General features: G+C 39.3%; 1 protein-coding gene across 2 annotated transcripts in view; it reads left to right on the top strand.

The window, feature by feature from the left end:
* The window catches only part of syne3 (spectrin repeat containing, nuclear envelope family member 3), a 187,060-nt gene that overhangs the window by 108,126 nt on the left and 52,423 nt on the right, over positions 1 to 26,511 (top strand). The window lies entirely within an intron of this gene.

Below are 26,511 nucleotides of genomic sequence, written 5' to 3'. Positions count from 1 at the left end.
GGTCCAGGCCAAGTCTTAACTCAGTCGGATGAAACGTGTAGGAGAAGTGGGCAAAAGTCTGCCCCCTGTGAATGTGCAAAAATCGTCAAAAATGGGACATTCAAAAATTCGTAGCTCACTTCCTGTTCATTTTAGCATATGGGTACAAGAGACTTTTTTGTAGGTCTTGGGCTCCCTCATACACCTAAAAATATTCGTCGTTCTTGCTTAAACGTACAACTGGGGCTGTTTCGTTAAAGATTTCTAGGGGGCGCTATTGAGACATTTTTGTAAAAATAGCACAATCGGCGATAAAATATTGCTCATTTTACCAGGCCAGATGTGTGTGCCAAGTTTCAGGAGTTTCTGTGCATGTTTAGACCCTCAAAACTGGCGTTGTTTTCTTGGCGAACAGCGCTTAGCCACGCCTACAGCAATTCGCGAAAACTCACAAACTTCGTGTTGTGACATCATGAAGGCCGAAACCCTCCTCTGAGCAAATATGAGGTAGGTCCAGTTAACGTGTTTGGAGAAAAACGTAGAAGAAAATTCGTAAGAAAAAAAATTGCCACTAGGTGGCGCTATCAGTTAGATGAAATGTAAGTTAGTAGATGTCTTTAGAGCTGGACTCTCATCAAATGTGTGAAATTTTGAGAAGATAGGATCATCTCGGTCAAGTTAATGCAGCTTTTATTTTCACGAAAAATCTTCAGACTTTGTGTCACCGTAGCGGCCACGCCCTTTGGCAAAAAGTTACAATATTCGGTGTGGGGCATGATCAACATCTTAAGGCTTTTCTGACCAATTTTCAAATGGATCCCTTCAACAAGCTCAGCACAGTAGCTAAAAACGTAAAGTATGACATTTATTGTAACCACTAGGTGGCGCTATATGTATAACTGAATTTTGTCATATAGATGTTTTCAGGCTGTGACTATTACGTTGCCTGAGAAGTTTGAGATTTTTTGGAGCTTGAACATGGGAGTTATTAAGCATTTGCTCTTTCTGGACAAATGAAATTTTAAAGGCAATATTTGATGCTCCGCCCCCGTCGTATAGTATTTCGAAAAGGCAAGATGTTTTGCCCAGCTGTTCTCTTAGGTCTTGAGATGATAAATGCCAAGTTTGAAGTCAATTGGATGAAAAATGTTTGCAAAGGGGGAAAAAGCATGACCACAGTGAATGTGCCAAAATAGGCCAAAATTGGACATTAAAAAATTCATAGCTCACTTCCTGTACATTTTAGCTACATGGTCCCAATAGACTTTTTTTGTGCGTCTCGGGGTGCTACACGTGCCTGCCAATTTTCGTTGCTCTAGCTCAAACATGCCGGGCTTGGTTTTTATTTTTCTATGCTAGGGGGCGCTATAGAGTCGCGTTGTTATGACGACTTCATAATATCAAATTTTTCGCCGGGCCTGAGGAGTGTGCAAAGTTTGGTGAGTTTTCGTAAATGTTTAGGTACCCAAAATCGTGATCGTTTACGGAGAAAAAGAATAATAATAATAATAATAATAATCCGATCGAAAAACAATAGGGACCTCGCAGCGGTAGCTGCTCGGGCCCTAACTAGAGCTGCGAGCAGCTATAAAGGGCCCTCGCAGCCCGGGCCACGTTGGAGTCCTTGCACGTTGGGGTACTTGCACGTGAGGGTACTGGCACGTTGGGGTACTGGCATATTGGAAGCAAAATTTCTTTGAAAATGGCATAATAAACGTTTACATGTAGAATATTTTTTTGCCAGTGTGTGTCAAGCTCAACGGGTTTTGGGGATTGTTAAGACCTGCAAAAATCTGCGTCCTTTTTTATTTTTAGGCAATGAGTTGCCCTGATTGGTATTTTTTCTAAAAGTGTATATATACATCATCGCTCGTTGTACTCATTGCACAATGTTACTTTTATTGTCCAAAGGGGCAATCAAAAATGAATAAAACAAAATGGAAACGTACATACGTTTGGATCGGTGTGAAGCCAGTGAAGAATTTGAGTGGTGGAAACTAAAAGAATATTCATAAATGACTTAGTCATCACACTTAGAATGAGTTTACATTTTTTGTACAAAATACCGTATGTGGTTTTTTTTATTTATATAAGCCTCAAGGGCTAGGTGGCGCTGTATTTATAACTGAATGTTGTCATCGAGATACCTTCAGGCCTTGATTATAAGCATACATGTCAAGTGTGGGATTATTTTTGGAGCATGTACCGTGGAGTTATTAAGCATATCCTTCATTCACGATATTGCTTTTAATGTCCACAGAGGCTATCAAAAATAAATAAAAATATATATATGTTTGGATAAGTCTGATGCCAGTGAACATTTTGAGTGGTGGAAAGTAAAAGAATATTCATAAATGACTTAGTTATCACACTTAGAATGAGTTTACATTTTTTGTACAAAATACCGTATGTGGGGTATTTTTTTTTATGCCTCAAGGGCTAGGTGGCGCTGCATATATAATTGAATGTTGTCATAGAGATAGCTTCAGGCCTTGACGATAAACATACATGTCAAGTTTGGGATTTTTTGGAGCATGTACCGGCGAGTTATTAAGCATATCCTTTTTCAGTGCGAAACACAAATTTTGATGCCACGCCTTCATCATATAGTATTTCGAAAGGTCAAGATTTTTCCCCCTGTCGTTGGCTCAGGTCTTGACATGGTCCAGGTCAAGTCTTAACTCAGTCAGATGAAACGTGTAGGAGAAGTGGGCAAAAGTCTGCCCCCTGTGAATGTGCAAAAATAGTCAAAAATGGGACATTCAAAAATTCGTAGCTAACTTCCTGTTCATTTTAGCATATGGGTCCAAGAGACTTTTTTGTAGGTCTTGGGCTCCCTCATACACCTAAAAATATTCGTCGTTCTTGCTTAAACGTACAACCGGGGCTGCTTCGTTAAAAACTTCTCGGGGGCGCTATTGAGTCATTTTTGTAAAAATAGCACAATCAACAATAAAATATTGCTCATTTTACCAGGCCAGATGTGTGTGCCAAGTTTCATGAGTTTCTGTGCATGTTTAGACCCTCAAAACTGGCGTTGTTTTCTTGGCGAACAGCGCTTAGCCACACCCACAGCAATTCGCGAAAACTCACAAACTTCGTGTTGTGACATCATGAAGGCCGAAACCCTCATCTGAGCAATTATGAGGTAGGTCCAGTTAACGTGTTTGGAGAAAAACGTAGAAGAAAATTCGTAAGAAAAAAAATTGCCACTAGGTGGCGCTATCAGTTAGATGAAATATAAGTCAGTAGATGTCTTTAGGGCTGGACTCTCATCAAATGTGTGAAATTTTGAGAAGATAGGATCATCTCGGTCAAGTTAATGCAGCTTTTATTTTCACGAAAAATCTTCAGACTTTGCGTCACAGTAGCGGCCACGCCCTTTGGCAAAAAGTTACAATATTCGGTGTGGGGCATGATCAACATCTTAAGGCTTTTCTGACCAATTTTCAAATGGATCCCTTCAACAAGCTCAGCACAGTAGCTAAAAACGTAAAGTATGACATTTATTGTAACCACTAGGTGGCGCTATATGTATAACTGAATTTTATCATATAGATGTTTTCAGGCCGTGACTATTACGTTGCCTGAGAAGTTTGAGATTTTTTGGAGCTTGAACATGGGAGTTATTAAGCATTTGCTCTTTCTGGACAAATGAAATTTTAAAGGCAATATTTGATGCCCCGCCCCCGTCATATAGTATTTCAAAAAGGCAAGATGTTTTGCCCAGTTGTTCTCTCAGGTCTTGAGATGATAAATGCCAAGTTTGAAGTCAATTGGATGAAAAATGTTTGCAAAGGGGGAAAAAGCATGACCACAGTGAATGTGCCAAAATAGGCCAAAATTGGACAATAAAAAATTAATAGCTCACTTCCTGTACATTTTAGCTACATGGTCCCAATAGACTTTTTTGTGCGTCTCGGGGTGCTACACGTGCCTGACAATTTTTGTTGCTCTAGCTCAAACGTGCCGGGCTTGGTTTTTATTTTTCTACGCTAGGGGGCGCTATCGAGTCGCATTGTTATGACGACTTAATAATATCAAATTTTTTGCCGGGCCTGAGGAGTGTGCAAAGTTCGGTGAGTTTTCGTGAATGTTTAGGTACCCAAAATCGCGATCGTTTGCGGAGAATAAAGAAGAAGAAGAAGAAGAAGAAGAACTAGAGCTGCGAGCAGCTATAAAGGGCCCTCGCAGCCCGGGCCACGTTGGGGTCCTTGCACGTTGGGGTACTTGCACGTTGGGGTACTGGCACGTTGGGGTACTGGCATATTGGAAGCAAAATTTCTTTGAAAATGGCATAATAAACGTTTACATGTAGAATATTTTTTTGCCAGTGTGTGTGTCAAGCTCAACGGGTTTTGGTGATTGTTAAGACCTGCAAAAATCAGCGTCCTTTTTTATTTTTAGGCAATGAGTTGCCCTGATTGGTATTTTTTTGTAAAAGTGTATATACACATCATCGCTCGTTGTACTCATTGCACAATGTTACTTTTATTGTCCAAAGGGGCAATCAAAAATGAATAAAACAAAATGGAAACGTACATACGTTTGGATCGGTGTGAAGCCAGTGAACAATTTGAGTGGTGGAAACTAAAAGAATATTCATAAATGACTTAGTTATCACACTTAGAATGAGTGTACATTTTTTGTACAAAATACCGTATGTGGGGTATTTTTTTTTTTTTTATATAAGCCTCAAGGGCTAGGTGGCGCTGTATTTATAACTGAATGTTGTCATAGAGATACCTTCAGGCCTTGATTATAAGCATACATGTCAAGTGTGGGATTTTTTTTTGGAGCATGTACCGTGGATTTATTAAGCATATCCTTCATTCACGATATTGCTTTTAATGTCCACAGAGGCTATCAAAAATAAATAAAAATATATATATGTTTGGATAAGTCTGATGCCAGTGAACATTTTGAGTGGTGGAAACTAAAAGAATATTCATAAATGACTTAGTTATCACACTTAGAATGAGTTTACATTTTTTGTACAAAATACCGTATGTGGGGTATTTTTTTTTTATGCCTCAAGGGCTAGGTGGCGCTGCATATATAACTGAATGTTGTCATAGAGATAGCTTCAGGCCTTGACGATAAACATACATGTCAAGTTTGGGATTTTTTGGAGCATGTACCGGGGAGTTATTAAGCATATCCTTTTTCAGTGCGAAACACAAATTTTGATGCCCCGCCTTCATCATATAGTATTTCGAAAGGTCAAGATTTTTCCCCCTGTCGTTGGCTCAGGTCTTGACATGGTCCAGGTCAAGTCTTAACTCAGTCGGATGAAACGTGTAGGAGAAGTGGGCAAAAGTCTGCCCCCTGTGAATGTGCAAAAATCGTCAAAAATGGGACATTCAAAAATTCGTAGCTCACTTCCTGTTCATTTTAGCATATGGGTACAAGAGACTTTTTTGTAGGTCTTGGGCTCCCTCATACACCTAAAAATATTCGGCGTTCTTGCTTAAACGTACAACCGGGGCTGCTTCGTTAAAAACTTCTAGGGGGCGCTATTGAGTCATTTTTGTAAAAATAGCACAATCAACAATAAAATATTGCTCATTTTACCAGGCCAGATGTGTGTGCCAAGTTTCATGAGTTTCTGTGCATGTTTAGACCCTCAAAACTGGCGTTGTTTTCTTGGCGAACAGCGCTTAGCCACACCCACAGCAATTCGCGAAAACTCACAAACTTCGTGTTGTGACATCATGAAGGCCGAAACCCTCATCTGAGCAAATATGAGGTAGGTCCAGTTAACGTGTTTGGAGAAAAACGTAGAAGAAAATTCGTAAGAAAAAAAATTGCCACTAGGTGGCGCTATCAGTTAGATGAAATATAAGTCAGTAGATGTCTTTAGGGCTGGACTCTCATCAAATGTGTGAAATTTTGAGAAGATAGGATCATCTCGGTCAAGTTAATGCAGCTTTTATTTTCACGAAAAATCTTCAGACTTTGCGTCACCGTAGCGGCCACGCCCTTTGGCGAAAAGTTACAATATTCGGTGTGGGGCATGATCAACATCTTAAGGCTTTTCTGACCAATTTTCAAATGGATCCCTTCAACAAGCTCAGCACAGTAGCTAAAAACGTAAAGTATGACATTTATTGTAACCACTAGGTGGGGCTATATGTATAACTGAATTTTATCATATAGATGTTCTCAGGCCGTGACTATTACGTTGCCTGAGAAGTTTGAGATTTTTTGGAGCTTAAACATGGGAGTTATTAAGCATTTGCTCTTTCTGGACAAATGAAATTTTAAAGGCAATATTTGATGCCCCGCCCCCGTCATATAGTATTTCAAAAAGGCAAGATGTTTTGCCCAGTTGTTCTCTCAGGTCTTGAGATGATAAATGCCAAGTTTGAAGTCAATTGGATGAAAAATGTTTGCAAAGGGGGAAAAAGCATGACCACAGTGAATGTGCCAAAATAGGCCAAAATTGGACATTAAAAAATTCATAGCTCACTTCCTGTACATTTTAGCTACATGGTCCCAATAGACTTTTTTGTGCGTCTCGGGGTGCTACACGTGCCTGCCAATTATTGTTGCTCTAGCTCAAACGTGCCGGGCTTGGTTTTTATTTTTCTACGCTAGGGGGCGCTATCGAGTCGCATTGTTATGACGACTTAATAATATCAAATTTTTCGCCGGGCCTGAGGAGTGTGCAAAGTTCGGTGAGTTTTCGTGAATGTTTAGGTACCCAAAATCGCGATCGTTTGCGGAGAATAAAGAATAATAATAATAATAATAATAATAATAATAATAATAATAATAATAACTAGAGCTGCGAGCAGCTATAAAGGGCCCTCGCAGCCCGGGCCACGTTGGGGTACTTGCACGTTGGGGTACTCGCACATTGGGGTACTGGCACATTAGGAGCAAAATTTCTTTGAACATGGCATGATAAACCTTTACATGTGAATTTTTTTTTGCCAGGTGTGATGTGTGTGACAAGCTCAATGTGTTTTGGTGATTGTCTAGATCTGCAAAAATCAGCTTCCTTTTTTATTTTTAGGGAATGAGTTGACCTGACTGTTTTTTTTTTGGAAAAGTATGTATACCCATCATCGCTTGTACTCATTGCACAATGTTGCTTTTATTGTCCATAGAGCCGATCAAAAAAAAATGAAACTGAATAAAAAAACTACAGATGTTTGGATCGGTCTGATACCAGTGAACATCTTGAGTAGTGGAAAGTAAAAGAATATTCATAAATGACTTAGTTATAACACTTACGAGTTCACAAATATTGTTCAAAATACCGTAAGTGTTTTTTTTTTTTTTTTTTTTTATGCCTCAAGACTAGGTGGCGCAGTATTTATAACTGAATTTTGTCATAGAGATACCTTCAGGCCTTGACTATAAATATACATGTCAAGTTTGGGATTTTTTGAAGCATGTACCGGGGAGTTATTCCGCATATCCTTCATTCACGATACTGCTTTTAACGTCAATAGAGGCTATCAAAAATAAATAAAACTAAATAAAAAAATACGTATGTTTGGATAGGTCTGATGCTAGTGAAAATTTCGAGTGGTGGAAAGTAAAAGAATATTCATAAATGACTTAGTTATCACACTTAGAATGAGTTTACATTTTTTGTACAAAATACCGTATGTGGGGTATTTTTTTGTTTTGCCTCAAGGGCTAGGTGGCGCTGCATATATAACTGAATGTTGTCATAGAGATACCTTCAGGCCTTGATTATAAGCATACATGTCAAGTGTGGGATTTTTTTTGGAGCATGTACCGTGGAGTTATTAAGCATATCCTTCATTCACGATATTGCTTTTAATGTCCATAGAGGCTATCAAAAATAAATAAAAATATATATATGTTTGGATAAGTCTGATGCCAGTGAACATTTTGAGTGGTGGAAACTAAAAGAATATTCATAAATGACTTAGTTATCACACTTAGAATGAGTTTACATTTTTTGTACAAAATACCGTATGTGGGGTATTTTTTTTTCATGCCTCAAGGGCTAGGTGGCGCTGCATATATAACTGAATGTTGTCATAGAGATAACTTCAGGCCTTGACGATAAACATACATGTCAAGTTTGGGATTTTTTGGAGCATGTACCGGGGAGTTATCAAGCATATCCTTTTTCATTGCGAAACACACATTTTGATGCCCCGCCCTCATCATATAGTATTTCTAAAAGTCAAAATTTTTCCCCCTGTCGTTGGCTCAGGTCTTGACATGGTCCAGGCCAAGTCTTAACTCAGTCGGATGAAACGTGTAGGAGAAGTGGGCAAAAGTCTTCCCCCTGTGAATGTGCAAAAATCGTCAAAAATGGGACATTCAAAAATTCGTAGCTCACTTCCTGTTCATTTTAGCATATGGGTACAAGAGACTTTTTTGTAGGTCTTGAGCTCCCTCATACACCTAAAAATATTCGTCGTTCTTGCTTAAACGTACAACCGGGGCTGCTTCGTTAAAAATTTCGAGGGGGCGCTATTGAGTCATTTTTTTAAAAATAGCACAATCAACAATAAAATATTGCTCATTTTACCAGGCCAGATGTGTGTGCCAAGTTTCAGGAGTTTCTGTGCATGTTTAGACCCTCAAAACTGGCGTTGTTTTCTTGGCGAACAGCGCTTAGCCACGCCCACAGCAATTCGCGAAAACTCACAAACTTCGTGTTGTGACATCATGAAGGCCGAAACCCTCATCTGAGCAAATATGAGGTAGGTCCAGTTAACGTGTTTGGAGAAAAACGTAGAAGAAAATTCGTAAGAAAAAAAATTGCCACTAGGTGGCGCTATCAGTTAGATGAAATGTAAGTTAGTAGATGTCTTTACAGCTGGACTCTCATCAAATGTGTGAAATTTTGAGAAGATAGGATCATCTCGGTCAGGTTAATGCAGCTTTTATTGTCACGAAAAATCTTCAGACTTTGCGTCACCGTAGCGGCCACGCCCTTTGGCGAAAAGTTACAATATACGGTGTGGGGCATCATCAACATCTTAAGGCTTTTCTGACCAATTTTCAACTGGATCCCTTCAACGAGCTCAGCACAGTAGCTAAAAACGTAAAGTATGACATTTATTGTAACCACTAGGTGGCGCTATATGTAGAACTGAATTTTGTCATATAGATGTTTTCAGGCCGTGACTATTACGTTGCCTGAGAAGTTTGAGATTTTTTGGAGCTTGTACATGGGAGTTATTCAGCATTTGCTCTTTCTGGACAAATGAAATTTTAAAGGCAATATTTGATGCCCCGCCCCCGTCATATAGTATTTCGAAAAGGCAAGATTTTTTCCCCAGTTGTTCTCTTAGGTCTTGAGATGATAAATGCCAAGTTTGAAGTCAATTGGATGAAAAATGTTTGCAAAGGGGGAAAAAGCATGACCACAGTGAATGTGCCAAAATAGGCCAAAATTGGACATTAAAAAATTCATAGCTCACTTCCTGTACATTTTAGCTACATGGTCCCAATAGACTTTTTTGTGCGTCTCGGGGTGCTACACGTGCCTGCCAATTTTCGTTGCTCTAGCTCAAACGTGCCGGGCTTGGTTTTTATTTTTCTATGCTAGGGGGCGCTATAGAGTCGCGATGTTATGACGACTTCATAATATCAAATTTTTCGCCGGGCCTGAGGAGTGTGCAAAGTTTGGTGAGTTTTCGTAAATGTTTAGGTACCCAAAATCGTGATCGTTTACGGAGAATAATAATAATAATAATAATAATAATAATAATAATAATAATAATAATAATAATCCGATCGAAAAACAATAGGGACCTCGCAGCGGTAGCTGCTCGGGCCCTAACTAGAGCTGCGAGCAGCTATAAAGGGCCCTCGCAGCCCGGGCCACGTTGGAGTCCTTGCACGTTGGGGTACTTGCACGTTGGGGTACTGGCACGTTGGGGTACTGGCATATTGGAAGCAAAATTTCTTTGAAAATGGCATAATAAACGTTTACATGTAGAATATTTTTTTTGCCAGTGTGTGTCAAGCTCAACGGGTTTTGGTGATTGTTAAGACCTGCAAAAATCAGCGTCCTTATTTATTTTTAGGCAATGAGTTGCCCTGATTGGTATTTTTTGTAAAAGTGTATATATACATCATCGCTCGTTGTACTCATTGCACAATGTTACTTTTATTGTCCAAAGGGGCAATCAAAAATGACTAACACAAAATGGAAACGTACATACGTTTGGATCGGTGTGAAGCCAGTGAACAATTTGAGTGGTGGAAACTAAAAGAATATTCATAAATGACTTAGTTATCACACCTAGAATGAGTTTTCATTTTTTGTACAAAATACCGTATGTGGGTTTTTTTTTTTATATATATTATGCCTCAAGGGCTAGGTGGCGCTGTATTTATAACTGAATGTTGTCATAGAGATACCTTCAGGCCTTGATTATAAGCATACATGTCAAGTGTGGGATTTTTTTTGGAGCATGTACCGTGGAGTTATTATGCATATCCTTCATTCACGATATTGCTTTTAATGTCCACAGAGGCTATCAAAAATAAATAAAAATATATATATGTTTGGATAAGTCTAATGCCAGTGAACATTTTGAGTGGTGGAAACTAAAAGAATATTCATAAATGACTTAGTTATCACACTTAGAATGAGTTTACATTTTTTGTACAAAATACCGTATGTGGGGTATTTTTTTTATGCCTCAAGGGCTAGGTGACGCTGCATATATTACTGAATGTTGTCATAGAGATAGCTTCAGGCCTTGACGATAAACATACATGTCAAGTTTGGGATTTTTTGGAGCATGAACCGGGGAGTTATTAAGCATATCCTTTTTCAGTGCGAAACACAAATTTTGATGCCCCGCCTTCATCATATAGTATTTCGAAAGGTCAAGATTTTTCCCCCTGTCGTTGGCTCAGGTCTTGACATGGTCCAGGTCAAGTCTTAACTCAGTCAGATGAAATGTGTAGGAGAAGTGGGCAAAAGTCTGCCCCCTGTGAATGTGCAAAAATCGTCAAAAATGGGACATTCAAAAATTCGTAGCTCACTTCCTGTTCATTTTAGCATATGGGTCCAAGAGACTTTTTTGTAGGTCTTGGGCTCCCTCATACACCTAAAGATTTTCGTAGATCTTGCTTAAACGTACAACCGGGGCTGCTTCATTAAAAATTCCTAGGGGGCGCTATTGAGTCATTTTTGTAAAAATAGCACAATCAACAATAAAATATTGTTCATTTTACCAGGCCAGATGTGTGTGCCAAGTTTCATGAGTTTCTGCGCATGTTTAGACCCTCAAAACTGGCGTTGTTTTCTTGGCGAACAGTGCTTAGCCACGCCCACAGCGACTCGCGAAAACTCACAAACTTCGTGTTGTGACATCATGAAGGCCGAAACCCTCATCTGAGCAAATATGAGGTAGGTCCAGTTAACGTGTTTGGAGAAAAACGTAGAAGAAAATTCGTAAGAAAAAAAATTGCCACTAGGTGGCGCTATCAGTAAGATGAAATATAAGTTCATAGATGTCTTTAGGGCTGGACTCTCATCAAATGTGTGAAATTTTGAGAAGATAGGATCATCTCGGTCAAGTTAATGCAGCTTTTATTGTCACAAAAAAATCTTTAGACTTTGCGGCACCGTAGCGGCCACGCCCTTTGGCGAAAAGTTACAATATTCGGTGTGGGGCATGATCAACATCTTAAGGCTTTTCTGACCAATTTTCAACTGGATCCCTTCAACAAGCTCAGCGCAGTAGCTAAAAACGTAAAGTATGACATTTATTGTTACCACTCGGTGGCGCTATATGTATAACTGAATTTTATCATATAGATGTTTTCAGGCCGTGACTATTACATTGCCTGAGAAGTTTGAGATTTTTTGGAGGTTGAACATGGGAGTTATTAAGCATTTGCTCTTTCTGGAAAAATGAAATTTTAAAGGCAATATTTGATGCCCCGCCCCCGTCATATAGTATTTCGAAAAGGCAAGATTTTTTGCCCAGTTGTTCTCTCAGGTCTTGAGATGATAAATGCCAAGTTTGAAGTCGATTGGATGAAAAATGTTTGCAAAGGGGGAAAAAGCATGACCACAGTGAACGTGCCAAAATGGGCCAAAATTGGACATTCAAAAATTCATAGCTCACTTCCTGTACATTTTAGGAAATGGCTTCCATTGACTTTTTTGTGCGTCTCGGGGTGCTTCACGTGCCTGGCAATTTTCGTAGCTCTAGGTCAAAGGGGCCGGGATTGGGTTTTATTTTTCTACGCTAGGGGGAGCTATAGAGTCGCATTGTTATGACAACTACATAATATCAAATTTTTCGCCGGGCCCGAAGAGACTGCAAAGTTTGGTGAGTTTTCGTAAATGTTTAGCCCCTCAAAAATGCGATCGTTTACGGAGAAGAAGAAGAAGAAGAAGAATAATTCTTACAAAAACAAGAGGGACCTCGCAGCGGTCGCTGCTCGGGCCCTAATAATAATTTTTACAAAAACAATAGGGACCTCGCAGCGGTCGCTGCTCGGGCCCTAACTAGAGCTGCGAGCAGCTATAAAGGGCCCTCGCAGCCCGGGCCACGTTGGGGTACTTGCACGTTGGGGTACTTGCACGTTGGGGTACTGGCACGTTGGGGTACTGGCAAGTTTAGGTACGGCACATTGGAAGCAGAATTTCTTTGAAAATGGCATGATAAACCTTGACATGTGGATTTTTTTTTTTTTTGTAAAAATACCGTTAAGTTGGTGTATTTTTTTTTATACCTCTAGGGCTAGGTGGCGCTGTATATATAATGGAATGTTGTCATAGGGATACCTTCAAGCCTTGACTCTAAACATACATGTCAAGTGTGGGATTTTTTTGGAGCATGTACCGTGGAGTTATTAAGCATATCCTTCATTCACGATATTGCTTTTAATGTCCATTAGAGGCTATCAAAAATAAATAAAAAAGTACATGTTTGGATAAGTCTAATGCCAGTGAACATTTTGAGTGGTGGAAAGTAAAAGAATATTCATAAATGACTTAGTTATCACACTTAGAATGAGTTTACATTTTTTTGTACAAAATACCGTATGTGGGGTATTTTTTTGTTTTGCCTCAAGGGCGAGGTGGCGCTGCATATATAACTGAATGTTGTCATAGAGATACCTTCAGGCCTTGACGATAAACATACATGTCAAGTTTGGGATTTTTTTGGAGCATGTATCGGGGAGTTATTAAGCATATCCTTTTTCAGTGCGAAACACAAATTTTGATGCCCCGCGCTCATCATATAGTATTTCCAAAAGTCAAGATTTTTCCGTCTGTTGTTGGCTCAGGTCTTGGCATGGTCCAGGTCAAGTCATAAGTCAGTCGGATAAAACATGTAGGAGAAGTGGGCAAAAGTATGCCCCCTGAAAATGTGCAAAAATCGTCAAAAATGGGACATTCAAAAATTCGTACCTCACTTCCTGTTCATTTTAGCATATGGGTCCAAGAGACTTTTTTGTAGGTCTTTGGCTCCCTCATACACGTAAAAATTTTCGTAGATCTTGCTTAAACGTAGAATCGGGGCTGCTTCGTTAAAAATTTCTAGGGGGCGCTATTGAGTCATTTTTGTAAAAATAGTACAATCAACAATAAAATATTGTTCATTTTACCAGGCCAGATGTGTGTGCCAAGTTTCATGAGTTTCTGCGCATGTTTAGACCCTCAAAACTGGCGTTGTTTTCTTGGCGAACAGTGCTTAGCCACGCCCACAGCGATTCGCGAAAACTCACAAACTTCGTGTTGTGACATCATGAAGGCCGAAACCCTCATCTGAGCAAATATGAGGTTGGTCCAGTTAACGTGTTTGGAGAAAAATGTACAAGAAAATTCGTAAGAAAAAAAATTGCCACTAGGTGGCGCTATCAGTAAGATGAAATATAAGTTCGTAGATGTCTTAAGGGCTGGACTCTCATCAAATGTGTGAAATTTTGAGAAGATAGGATCATCTCGGTCAAGTTCATGCAGCTTTTATTGTCACGAAAAATTTTCGGACTTTGCGTCACCGTAGCGGCCACGCCCTTTGGCGAAAAGTTACAATATTCGGTGTGGGGCATGATCAACATCTTAAGGCTTTTCTGACCAATTTTCAACTGGATCCCTTCAACGAGCTCGGCACAGTAGCTAAAAACGTAAAGTATGACATTTATTGTTACCACTAGGTGGCGCTATATGTATAACTGAATTTTATCATATAGATGCTTTCAGGCCGTGACTATTACGTTGCCTGAGAAGTTTGAGATTTTTTGGAGCTTGAACATGGGAGTTATCACACTTAGAATGAGTTGACATTTTTTGTACAAAATACCGTATGTGGGGTATTTTTTTTTCACGCCTGAAGGGCTAGGTGGCGCTGCATATATAACTGAATTTTGTCATAGAGATACCTTCAGGCTTTGACTATAAACATACATGTCAAGTTTGGGATTTTTTGGAGCATGTACCGGGGAGTTATTAAGCATATCCTTTTTCAGTGCGAAACACAAAATTTGATGCCCCGCCCTCATCATATAGTATTTCCAAAAGTCAAGATTTTTCTGCCTGTAGTTGGCTCAGGTCTTGACATGGTCCAGGTCAAGTCTAAAGTCAGTCGGATGAAATGTGTAGGAGAAGTGGGCAAAAGTATGCCCCCTGAAAATGTGCAAAAATCGTCAAAAATGGGACATTCAAAAATTCATAGCTCACTTCCTGTTCATTTTAGCACATGGGTCCAAGAGACTTTTTTGTAGGTCTTGGACTCCCTCATACACCTAAAAATTTTCGTAGATCTTGCTTAAACGTACAATCGGGGCTGCTTCGTTAAAAATTTCTAGGGGGCGCTATTGAGTCATTTTTGTAAAAATAGGACAATACATGATAAAATATTGCTCATTTTGCCAGGCCAGATGTGTGTGCCAAGTTTCATGAGTTTCTGCGCATGTTTAGACCATCAAAACTAGCGTTGTTTTCTTGGCGAACAGTGCTTAGCCACGCCCACAGCGATTCGCGAAAACTCACAAACTTCGTGTTGTGACATCATGAAGGCCGAAACCCCCATCTGAGCAAATATGAGGTTGGTCCAGTTAACGTGTTTGGAGAAAAATGTACAAGAAAATTCGTAAGAAAAAAAATTGCCACTAGGTGGCGCTATCAGTTAGATGAAATATAAGTTCGTAGATGTCTTTAGGGCTGGACTCTCATCAAATGTGTGAAATTTTGAGAAGATAGGATCATCTCGGTCAAGTTCATGCAGCTTTTATTGTCACGAAAAATCTTCAGACTTTGCGTCACCGTAGCGGCCACGCCCTTTGGCGAAAAGTTACAATATTCGGTGTGGGGCATCATCAACATCTTAAGGCTTTTCTGACCAATTTTCAACTGGATCCCTTCAACGAGCTCAGCACAGTAGCTAAAAACGTAAAGTATGACATTTATTGTAACCACTAGGTGGCGCTATATGTATAACTGAATTTTTTCATATAGGTGTTTTCAGGCCGTGACTATTACGTTGCCTGAGAAGTTTGAGATTTTTTGGAGCTTGTACATGGGAGTTATTCAGCATTTGCTCTTTCTGGACAAATGAAATTTTAAAGGCAATATTTGATGCCCCGCCCCCGTCATATAGTATTTCGAAAACGCAAGATTTTTTGCCTAGTTTTTCTCTTAAGTCTTGAGATGATAAATGCCAAGTTTAAAGTCAATGGGATGAAAAATGTTTGCATAGGGGGAAAAAGTATGACCACAGTGAATGTGCCAAAATAGGCCAAAATTGGACATTAAAAAATTCATAGCTCACTTCCTGTACATTTTAGGAAATGGCTTCCACTGACTTTTTTGTGCGTCTCGTAGTGCTACACGTGCCTGCCAATTTTCGTAGCTCTAGCTCAAACGGGCCGGGATTGGTTTTTATTTTTCTACGCTAGGTGGCGCTATAGAGTCGCGTTGTTATGACAACTACATAATATCAAATTTTTCGCCGGGCCCGAAGAGACTGCAAAGTTTGGTGAGTTTTCGTAAATGTTTAGGCCCTCAAAAATGCGATCGTTTACGGAGAAGAAGAAGAAGAATAATAATAACTAGAGCTGCGAGCAGCTATAAAGGGCCCTCGCTGCCCGGGCCACGTTGGGGTACTTGCACGTTGGGGTACTGGCACATTGGAAGCAGAATTTCTTTGAAAATGGCATGATAAACGTGGATTTTTTTTTTTTTTTTGCCAGGTGTGATGAGTGTGTCAAGCTCAATGGGTTGTGGTGATTGTTAAGATCTGCAAAAATCAGCGTCTTTTTTTTATTTTTAGGCAATGAGTTGCCCTGATTGGTATTTTTCGTAAAAGTATATATACACGCATCATCGCTCGTACTCATTGCACAATGTTGCTTTTATTGTACATAGAGGCGATCAAAAAATAAATAAAACTAAATAAAAAATACGTATGTTTGGATCGGTCTGATGCCAGTGAACATATTGAGTGGTGGAAAGTAAAAGAATATTCATAAATGACTTAGTTATCACACTTACAATGAGTTTACAATTTTTGCAAAAATACCGTAAGTGAGGCATTTTTTTTTTATGCCTCAAGGACTAGGTGGCGCTGTATTTATAACTGAATTTTGTCATAGAGATAGCTTCAGGCCTTGATTATATGCATACATTTCAAGTATGGGATTTTTTGGAGCATGTACCTGGGAGTTATTAAGCATAGCCTTCATTCACGATACTGCTTTTAATGTCCATAGAGGCTATCAAAAATACATAAAACTAAATAACAAAAATATGTATGTTTGGTTAGGTCTGATGCCAGTGAATATTTTGAGTGGTGGAAAGTAAAAGAATATTCCTAAATGACTTAGTTATCACACTGAGAATGAGTTTACATTTTTTTGTACAAAATACCGTAAGTGGGGTATTTTTTTTTCATGCCTCAAGGGCTAGGTGGCGCTGCATATATAACTGAATGTTGTCATAGAGATACCTTCAGGCCTTGACGATAAACATACATGTCAAGTTTGGGATTTTTTGGAGCATGTATCGGGGAGTTATTAAGCATATCCTTTTTCAGTGCGAAACACAAATTTTGATGCCCCGCCCTCATCATATAGTATTTCCAAAAGTCAAGATTTTTCCGTCTGTTGTTGGCTCAGGTCTTGGCATGGTCCAGGTTAAGTCATAAGTCAGTCGGATAAAACGTGTAGGAGAAGTGGGCAAAAGTATGCCCCCTGAAAATGTGCAAAAATCGTCAAAAATGGGACATTCAAAAATTCGTAGCTCACTTCCTGTTCATTTTAGCATATGGGTCCAAGAGACTTTTTTGTAGGTCTTTGGCTCCCTCATACACGTAAAAATTTTCGTAGATCTTGCTTAAACGTACAATCGGGGCTGCTTCGTTAAAATGTTCTAGGGGGCGCTATTGAGTCATTTTTGTAAAAATAGCACAATCAACAATAAAATATTGTTCATTTTACCAGGCCAGATGTGTGTGCCAAGTTTCATGAGTTTCTGCGCATGTTTAGACCCTCAAAACTGGCGTTGTTTTCTTGGCGAACAGTGCTTAGCCACGCCCACAGCGATTCGCGAAAACTCACAAACTTCGTGTTGTGACATCATGAAGGCCGAAACCCTCATCTGAGCAAATATGAGGTTGGTCCAGGTAACGTGTTTGGAGAAAAAATGTACAAGAAAATTCGTAAGAAAAAAAATTGCCACTAGGTGGCGCTATCAGTAAGATGAAATATAAGTTCGTAGATGTCTTTAGGGCTGGACTCTCATCAAATGTGTGAAATTTTGAGAAGATAGGATCATCTCGGTCAAGTTCATGCAGCTTTTATTGTCACGAAAAATCTTCAGACTTTGCGGCACCGTAGCGGCCACGCCCTTTGGCGAAAAGTTACAATATTCGGTGTGGGGCATGATCAACATCTTAAGGCTTTTCTGACCAACTTTCAGCTGGATCCCTTCAACGGGCTCAGCGCAGTAGCTAAAAACGTAAAGTATGACATTTATTGTCACCACTAGGTGGCGCTATATGTATAACTGAATTTTATCATATAGATGTTTTCAGGCCGTGACTATTACGTTGCCTGAGAAGTTTGAGATTTTTTGGAGCTTGAACATGGGAGTTATTAAGCATTTGCTCTTTCTGGACAAATGAAATTTTAAAGACAATATTTGATGCCCCGCCCCCATCATATAGTATTTCGAAAAGGCAAGACTTTTTGCCCAGTTGTTCTCTCAGGTCTTGAGATGATAAATGCCAAGTTTGATGTGAATTGGATGAAAAATGTTTGCAGAGGGGGAAAAAGCATGACCACAGTGAATGTGCCAAAATAGGCCAAAATTGGACATAAAAAAATTCATAGCTCATTTCCTGTACATTTTAGCTACATGGTCCCAATAGACTTTTTTGTGCGTCTCGGGGTGCTACACGTGCCTGCCAATTTTCCTTGCTCTAGCTCAAACGTGCCAGGCTTGGTTTTTATTTTTCTACGCTAGGGGGCGCTATAGAGTCGCGTTGTTATGACGACTTCATAATATCAAATTTTTCGCCGGGCCTGAGGAGTTTGCAAAGTTCGGTGAGTTTTCGTGAATGTTTAGGTACCCAAAATCGCGATCGTTTACGGAGAAGAATAATAATAATAATAATAATAATAATAATAATAATCCGATCGAAAAACAATAGGGACCTCGCAGCGGTAGCTGCTCGGGCCCTAATAATAATAACTAGAGCTGCGAGCAGCTATAAAGGGCCCTCGCAGCCCGGGCCACGTTGGGGTACTTGCACGTTGGGGTACTTGCACGTTGGGGTACTGGCACGTTGGGGTACTGGCAAGTTTAGGTAAGGCACATTGGAAGCAGAATTTCTTTGAAAATGGCATGATAAACCTTGACATGTGGATTTTTTTTTTGTTTGTAAAAATACCGTTAAGTTGGTGTATTTTTTTTTATGCCTCTAGGGCTAGGTGGCGCTGTATATATAATGGAATGTTGTCATAGGGATACCTTCAAGCCTTGACTCTAAACATACATGTCAAGTGTGGGATTTTTTTGGAGCATGTACCGTGGAGTTATTAAGCATATCCTTCATTCACGATATTGCTTTTAATGTCCATTAGAGGCTATCAAAAATAAATAAAAAAGTACATGTTTGGATAAGTCTAATGCCAGTGAACATTTTGAGTGGTGGAAAGTAAAAGAATATTCATAAATGACTTAGTTATCACACTTAGAATGAGTTTACATTTTTTGTACAAAATACCGTATGTGGGGTATTTTTTTGTTTTGCCTCAAGGGCGAGGTGGCGCTGCATATATAACTGAATGTTGTCATAGAGATACCTTCAGGCCTTGACGATAAACATACATGTCAAGTTTGGGATTTTTTGGAGCATGTATCGGGGAGTTATTAAGCATATCCTTTTTCAGTGCGAAACACAAATTTTGATGCCCCGCGCTCATCATATAGTATTTCCAAAAGTCAAGATTTTTCCGTCTGTTGTTGGCTCAGGTCTTGGCATGGTCCAGGTCAAGTCATAAGTCAGTCGGATAAAACATGTAGGAGAAGTGGGCAAAAGTATGCCCCCTGAAAATGTGCAAAAATCGTCAAAAATGGGACATTCAAAAATTCGTACCTCACTTCCTGTTCATTTTAGCATATGGGTCCAAGAGACTTTTTTGTAGGTCTTTGGCTCCGTCATACACGTAAAAATTTTCGTAGATCTTGCTTAAACGTAGAATCGGGGCTGCTTCGTTAAAAATTTCTAGGGGGCGCTATTGAGTCATTTTTGTAAAAATAGTACAATCAACAATAAAATATTGTTCATTTTACCAGGCCAGATGTGTGTGCCAAGTTTCATGAGTTTCTGCGCATGTTTAGACCCTCAAAACTGGCGTTGTTTTCTTGGCGAACAGTGCTTAGCCACGCCCACAGCGATTCGCGAAAACTCACAAACTTCGTGTTGTGACATCATGAAGGCCGAAACCCTCATCTGAGCAAATATGAGGTTGGTCCAGTTAACGTGTTTGGAGAAAAATGTACAAGAAAATTCGTAAGAAAAAAAATTGCCACTAGGTGGCGCTATCAGTTAGATGAAATGTAAGTTAGTAGATGTGTGAAATTTTGAGAAGATAGGATCATCTCGGTCAAGTTAATGCAGCTTTTATTGTCACGAAAAATCTTCAGACTTTGCGTCACCGTAGCGGCCACGCCCTTTGGTGAAAAGTTACAATATTCGGTGTGGGGCATGATCAACATCTTAAGGCTTTTCTGACCAATTTTCAACTGGATCCCTTCAACGAGCTCAGCACAGTAGCTAAAAACGTAAAGTATGACATTTATTGTAACCACTAGGTGGCGCTATATGTATAACTGAATTTTATCATATAGATGTTTTCAGGCCGTGACTATTACGTTGCCTGAGAAGTTTGAGATTTTTTGGAGCTTGTACATGGGAGTTATTCAGCATTTGGTCTTTCTGGACAAATGAAATTTTAAAGGCAATATTTGATGCCCCGCCCCCGTCATATAGTATTTAGAAAAGGCAAGACTTTTTGCCCAGCTGTTCTCTTAGGTCTTGAGATGATAAATGCCAATTTTGAAGTCAACTGGATGAAAAATGTTTGCAAAGGGGGAAAAAGCATGACCACAGTGAATGTGCCAAAATAGGCCAAAATTGGACATTAAAAAATTCATTGCTCATTTCCTGTACATTTTAGCTACATGGTCCCAATAGACTTTTTTTGTGCGTCTCGGGGTGCTACACGTGCCTGCCAATTTTCGTTGCTCTAGCTCAAACGTGCCGGGCTTGGTTTTTATTTTTCTATGCTAGGGGGCGCTATAGAGTCGCGTTGTTATAACGACTTCATAATATCAAATTTTTCGCCGGACCTGAGGAGTGTGCAAAGTTCGGTGAGTTTTCGTGAATATTTAGGTACCCAAAATCGCGATTGTTTGCGGAGAATAAAGAAGAAGAAGAAGAAGAAGAAGAAGAATAATAATAATTTTTACAAAAACAATAGGGACCTCGCAGCGGTCGCTGCTCGGGCCCTAATAATAATTCTTACAAAAACAAGAGGGACCTCGCAGCGGTCGCTGCTCGGGCCCTAATAATCCGATCGAAAAACAATAGGGACCTCGCAGCGGTAGCTGCTCGGGCCCTAACTAGAGCTGCGAGCAGCTATAAAGGGCCCTCGCAGCCCGGGCCACGTTGGGGTCCTTGCACGTTGGGGTACTTGCACGTTGGGGTACTGGCACATTGGGGTACTGGCATATTGGAAGCAAAATTTCTTTGAAAATGGCATAATAAACGTTTACATGTAGAATATTTTTTTGCCAGTGTGTGTGTCAAGCTCAACGGGTTTTGGTGATTGTTAAGACCTGCAAAAATCAGCGTCCTTTTTTATTTTTAGGCAATGAGTTGCCCTGATTGGTATTTTTTTGTAAAAGTGTATATACACATCATCGCTCGTTGTACTCATTGCACAATGTTACTTTTATTGTCCAAAGGGGCAATCAAAAATGAATAAAACAAAATGGAAACGTACATACGTTTGGATCGGTGTGAAGCCAGTGAACAATTTGAGCGGTGGAAACTAAAAGAATATTCATAAATGACTTAGTTATCACACTTAGAATGAGTGTACATTTTTTGTACAAAATACCGTATGTGGGGTATTTTTTTTTTTTTATATAAGCCTCAAGGGCTAGGTGGCGCTGTATTTATAACTGAATGTTGTCATAGAGATACCTTCAGGCCTTGATTATAAGCATACATGTCAAGTGTGGGATTTTTTTTGGAGCATGTACCGTGGAGTTATTATGCATATCCTTCATTCACGATATTGCTTTTAATGTCCATAGAGCTATCACAAATACATAAAAATATATATATGTTTTTGGATAAGTCTGATGCCAGTGAACATTTTGAGTGGTGGAAACTAAAAGAATATTCATAAATGACTTCGTTATCACACTTAGAATGAGTTTACATTTTTTGTACAAAATACCGTATGTGGGGTATTTTTTTTTCATGCCTCAAGGGCTAGGTGGCGCTGCATATATAACTGAATGTTGTCATAGAGATAACTTCAGGCCTTGACGATAAACATACATGTCAAGTTTGGGATTTTTTGGAGCATGTCCCGGGGAGTTATCAAGCATATCCTTTTACATTGCGAAACACAAATTTTGATGCCCCGCCCTCATCATATAGTATTTCGAAAAGTCAAAATTTTTCCCCCTGTCGTTGGCTCAGGTCTTGACATGGTCCAGGCCAAGTCTTAACTCAGTCGGATAAAACGTGTAGGAGAAGTGGGCAAAAGTCTGCCCCCTGTGAATGTGCAAAAATCGTCAAAAATGGGACATTCAAAAATTCGTAGCTCACTTCCTGTTCATTTTAGCATATGGGTCCAAGAGACTTTTTTGTAGGTCTTGGGCTCCCTCATACACCTAAAAATATTTGTCGTTCTTGCTTTAACGTACAACCGCTAGGGGGCGCTATCGAGTCGCATTGTTATGACGACTTAATAATATAAATTTTTTCGCCGGGCCTGAGGAGTGTGCAAAGTTCGGTGAGTTTTCGTGAATGTTTAGGTACCCAAAATCGCGATCGTTTGCGGAGAATAAAGAAGAAGAAGAAGAAGAAGAAGAAGAAGAAGAAGAAGAATTTTTACAAAAACAATAGGGACCTCGCAGCGGTCGCTGCTCGGGCCCTAATAATTTTTACAAAAACAATAGGGACCTCGCAGCGGTCGCTGCTCGGGCCCTAATAATAATAATTTTTACAAAAACAATAGGGACCTTGCAGCGGTCGCTGCTCGGGCCCTAATAATAATAATTTTTACAAAAACAATAGGGACCTCGCAGCGGTCGCTGCTCGGGCCCTAATAATAATAATAATTATTACAAAAACAATAGGGACCTCGCAGCGGTCGCTGCTCGGGCCCTAATAATAATTTTTACAAAAACAAAAGGGACCTCGCAGCGGTCGCTGCTCGGGCCCTAATAATTCTTACAAAAACAAGAGGGACCTCGCAGCGGTCGCTGCTCGGGCCCTAATAATAACTAGAGCTGCGAGCAGCTATAAAGGGCCCTCGCAGCCCGGGCCACGTTGGGGTACTTGCACGTTGGGGTACTTGCACATTGGGGTACTGGCACATTGGAAGCAGAATTTCTTTGAAAATGGCATGATAAACCATTACGTGAATTTTTTTTTTTTCCAGGTGTGATGAGTGTGTCAAGCTCAATGGGTTTTGGTGATTGTTCAAGATCTGCAAACATCAGCGTCTTTTTTTATTTTAGGCAATGAGTTGCCCTGATTTGGTATTTTTTGCAAAAATACATAGATACATCATCGCTCGTACTCGTTGCACAATGTTGCTTTTATTGTCCAGAGAGGCGATCAAAAAAAATGAAACGAAATAAAAAAGTACATATGTTTGGATCGGTCTGATGCCAATGAACATATTGAGTGGTGGACAGTAAAAGAATATTCATAAATGATTTAGTTATCACATTTACAATGAGTTTACAATTTTTGTAAAAATACCGTAAGTGAGGCATTTTTTTTTTCATGACTCAAGGACTGGGTGGCGCTGTATTTATAACTGAATTTTGTCATAGAGATACCTTCAGGCCTTGACTATAAATATTAGGGGTGGGAATCTCTGACATGAGGCCGATTCGATATGTATCTCGATACACAGGTTGCGATTCGATTGAAAAACGATTATCTTTCAGAACAGAACGGTTCGATGCGGTTCGATTAAGTTTGGGAACGATACGATTTTCGATTCAATACGATTCATTTCAATATTCAAAACTTATAGTGACATTTGTTGCTTGTAAACATTAATCTTAAAACACCACAAATTTTTACAGTATCTACAAATGTGTTTAAAAAAAAACAACAACAAAAATGTCTTCTATATTTTTATATATTGAATCAATTATTTAAATGGACCGCAACAAAGGGCTGGGCGATATGACTGAAAAATGTATCAGTTTAAATATTTATTAGTTGTTATTGACAGTTATAATTGTTTTTTGTTTTGTTTTTTTAATTCAAAATCAGGATCAGGAAAACAAAAGGCTAATAATTCAATTTGAAATATAAATATTTAACCTTTAAAAAGACACCAACACAATTAAACAGAATATGTGCACATTGTGAAGTATTTCAGAAACATAAATTTAAGACATGAAATAAATCTACCGTCCAGCCAAAAGAAATATGAAGCCACCTTATGGAACAATAAATCTATCAAACACATTTTAACCACTTAATATATCCAAAAATATTCCCAAAAGTGCCCTTCCCTTTTAATCAACAATTTTTGTTTTTAACAATATTTGTTTTTCTTTTGCCATCATATTCATTTTTGGTTAATGTATGACATCTTTTTGTTTTTTTTAATCTGAGACAAGATGATGTCGCTGCTCGGGCCCTAATAATAATAATAATAATAATAATTTTTACAAAAACAATAGGGACCTCGCAGCGGTCGCTGCTCAGGCCCTAATAATAATAATTTTTACAAAAACAATAGGGACCTCGCAGCGGTCGCTGCTCGGGCCCTAATAATAATAATAATAATTTTTACAAAAACAATAGGGACCTCGCAGCGATCGCTGCTCGGGCCCTAATAATAATAATAATAATAATAATAATAATAATTTTTACAAAAACAATAGGGACATCGCAGTGGTCGCTGCTCGGGCCCTAATAATAATTTTTACAAAAACAATAGGGACCTCGCAGCGGTCGCTGCTCGGGCCCTAATAATAATAATAATAATTTTTACAAAAACAATAGGGACCTCGCAGCGATCGCTGCTCGGGCCCTAATAATAATAATAATAATAATAATAATAATAATTTTTACAAAAACAATAGGGACATCGCAGTGGTCGCTGCTCGGGCCCTAATAATAATTTTTACAAAAACAATAGGGACCTCGCAGCGGTCGCTGCTCGGGCCCTAATAATAATAATAATAATTTTTACAAAAACAATAGGGACCTCGCAGCGATCGCTGCTCGGGCCCTAATAATAATAATAATAATAATAATAATAATAATTTTTACAAAAACAATAGGGACATCGCAGTGGTCGCTGCTCGGGCCCTAATAATAATTTTTACAAAAACAATAGGGACCTCGCAGCGGTCGCTGCTCGGGCCCTAATAATAATTTTTACAAAAACAATAGGGACCTCGCAGTGGTCGCTGCTCGGGCCCTAATAATAATTTTTACAAAAACAATAGGGACCTCGCAGAGGTCGCTGCTCGGGCCCTAATTAACTAAAATGAAAAATTCCCATACTATAATCACCCTACAAATAAATTGGTTCATATACTGTAGCATTTTTCTAAATGTGTAAAAACACAAATAATTTATTTGTACAATTTTTAGGACTAAACACAATTTCTCTTCATAACATTATGTGGCCCTTGCATCCTTCTGATTTTCTGTATTTGGCCCTCATAGGGGTGTGAATTGCCTAGTACCTGACGATTCGATTCGTATCACGATTCATAGGTCACGATTCGATTCGATGCCGATTAATCCCCATCAGTGGCGCTCCTGCCATTAGGCGGATTAGGCAAATGCTCGGGGCGCTCGTGAGCAAAAGGGGCGACAGGGAGAGAAGTTTTTTTATTTCATTTTTTAATTTATTTTTTTTAATCCTTTGTCAGTCACGTAAACTTGCGCCTTCTGTTTCAAGTAAAGCATGGCCAGCCAACCACATACGTCCTTTCAGATTTAGCTTTGATTGACAACTACGGCTAGCCAATGACAATCGGGATTGGGAGGGTGAGGTGGGGGGAGACGCACGCACCGGAAGCCATGCATTAGCCAAATTTACTTCCGGGTTAGATAGTAGTGCGCTTTCGCCGGCCGGCGCTGACACAATGACCACCAAATGCCAAACCTCGATCCAGGATGACACAGTTGACTTTGCTGGGAATCCTGAGTCCACTGTCCACTTAACAACGTTTACAAGTGAGTGGCAAACTTTTGTTTTGATTAGTCAAGCCACACAGCACGGAAGAATTGTAGCAATACACAGTATGAGGTTATCAGACCTATGCAGTCGCACAAACGCAAAAATTTTGGAGCATAAAATCATTTATCACTAAAGCACAGTTGCAGTACAATGTAAGTTGAATTCTCTTTTTTTTTTATTGCCAAGTTTGTTAATGTTGATGACTGTCACTCAGTTCTAATGAAAAAACAGCACAAGCTTATTTTATAAAGCACTTTAAAACATCCATTGATGCATACAAAGTGTTGTGCATGGAATAGAAATCAGTCTTGCAGTAGAGACTACCAGAAATCCTGCCTAGGGTGCCAAGTTGCTTAGGAACTCCACTGATCCCAATACGAATTTATAAGTCAATTGTTGTGATTTTATTTATTTTTTTTACTCAAATTTAGAAAATGCTAATTAGTAAACTTGTACATGTACACTGTAAGATTTGTAAGAAAATGTATTATTTATTTATCTGAAACATCAGTCTTATAACTGTGAGCCACTGTATTGAACAATTTTTCAATCTTAATATTTCATATGGTAACATTTCATCTTTGA

Source organism: Festucalex cinctus, chromosome 12 (genome assembly GCF_051991245.1).
Source record: "Festucalex cinctus isolate MCC-2025b chromosome 12, RoL_Fcin_1.0, whole genome shotgun sequence".
NCBI lineage: Eukaryota > Metazoa > Chordata > Actinopteri > Syngnathiformes > Syngnathidae > Festucalex > Festucalex cinctus.
Note: the sequence above shows the minus strand (reverse complement) of the source record. Positions and strands in the feature narration are given on the sequence as shown.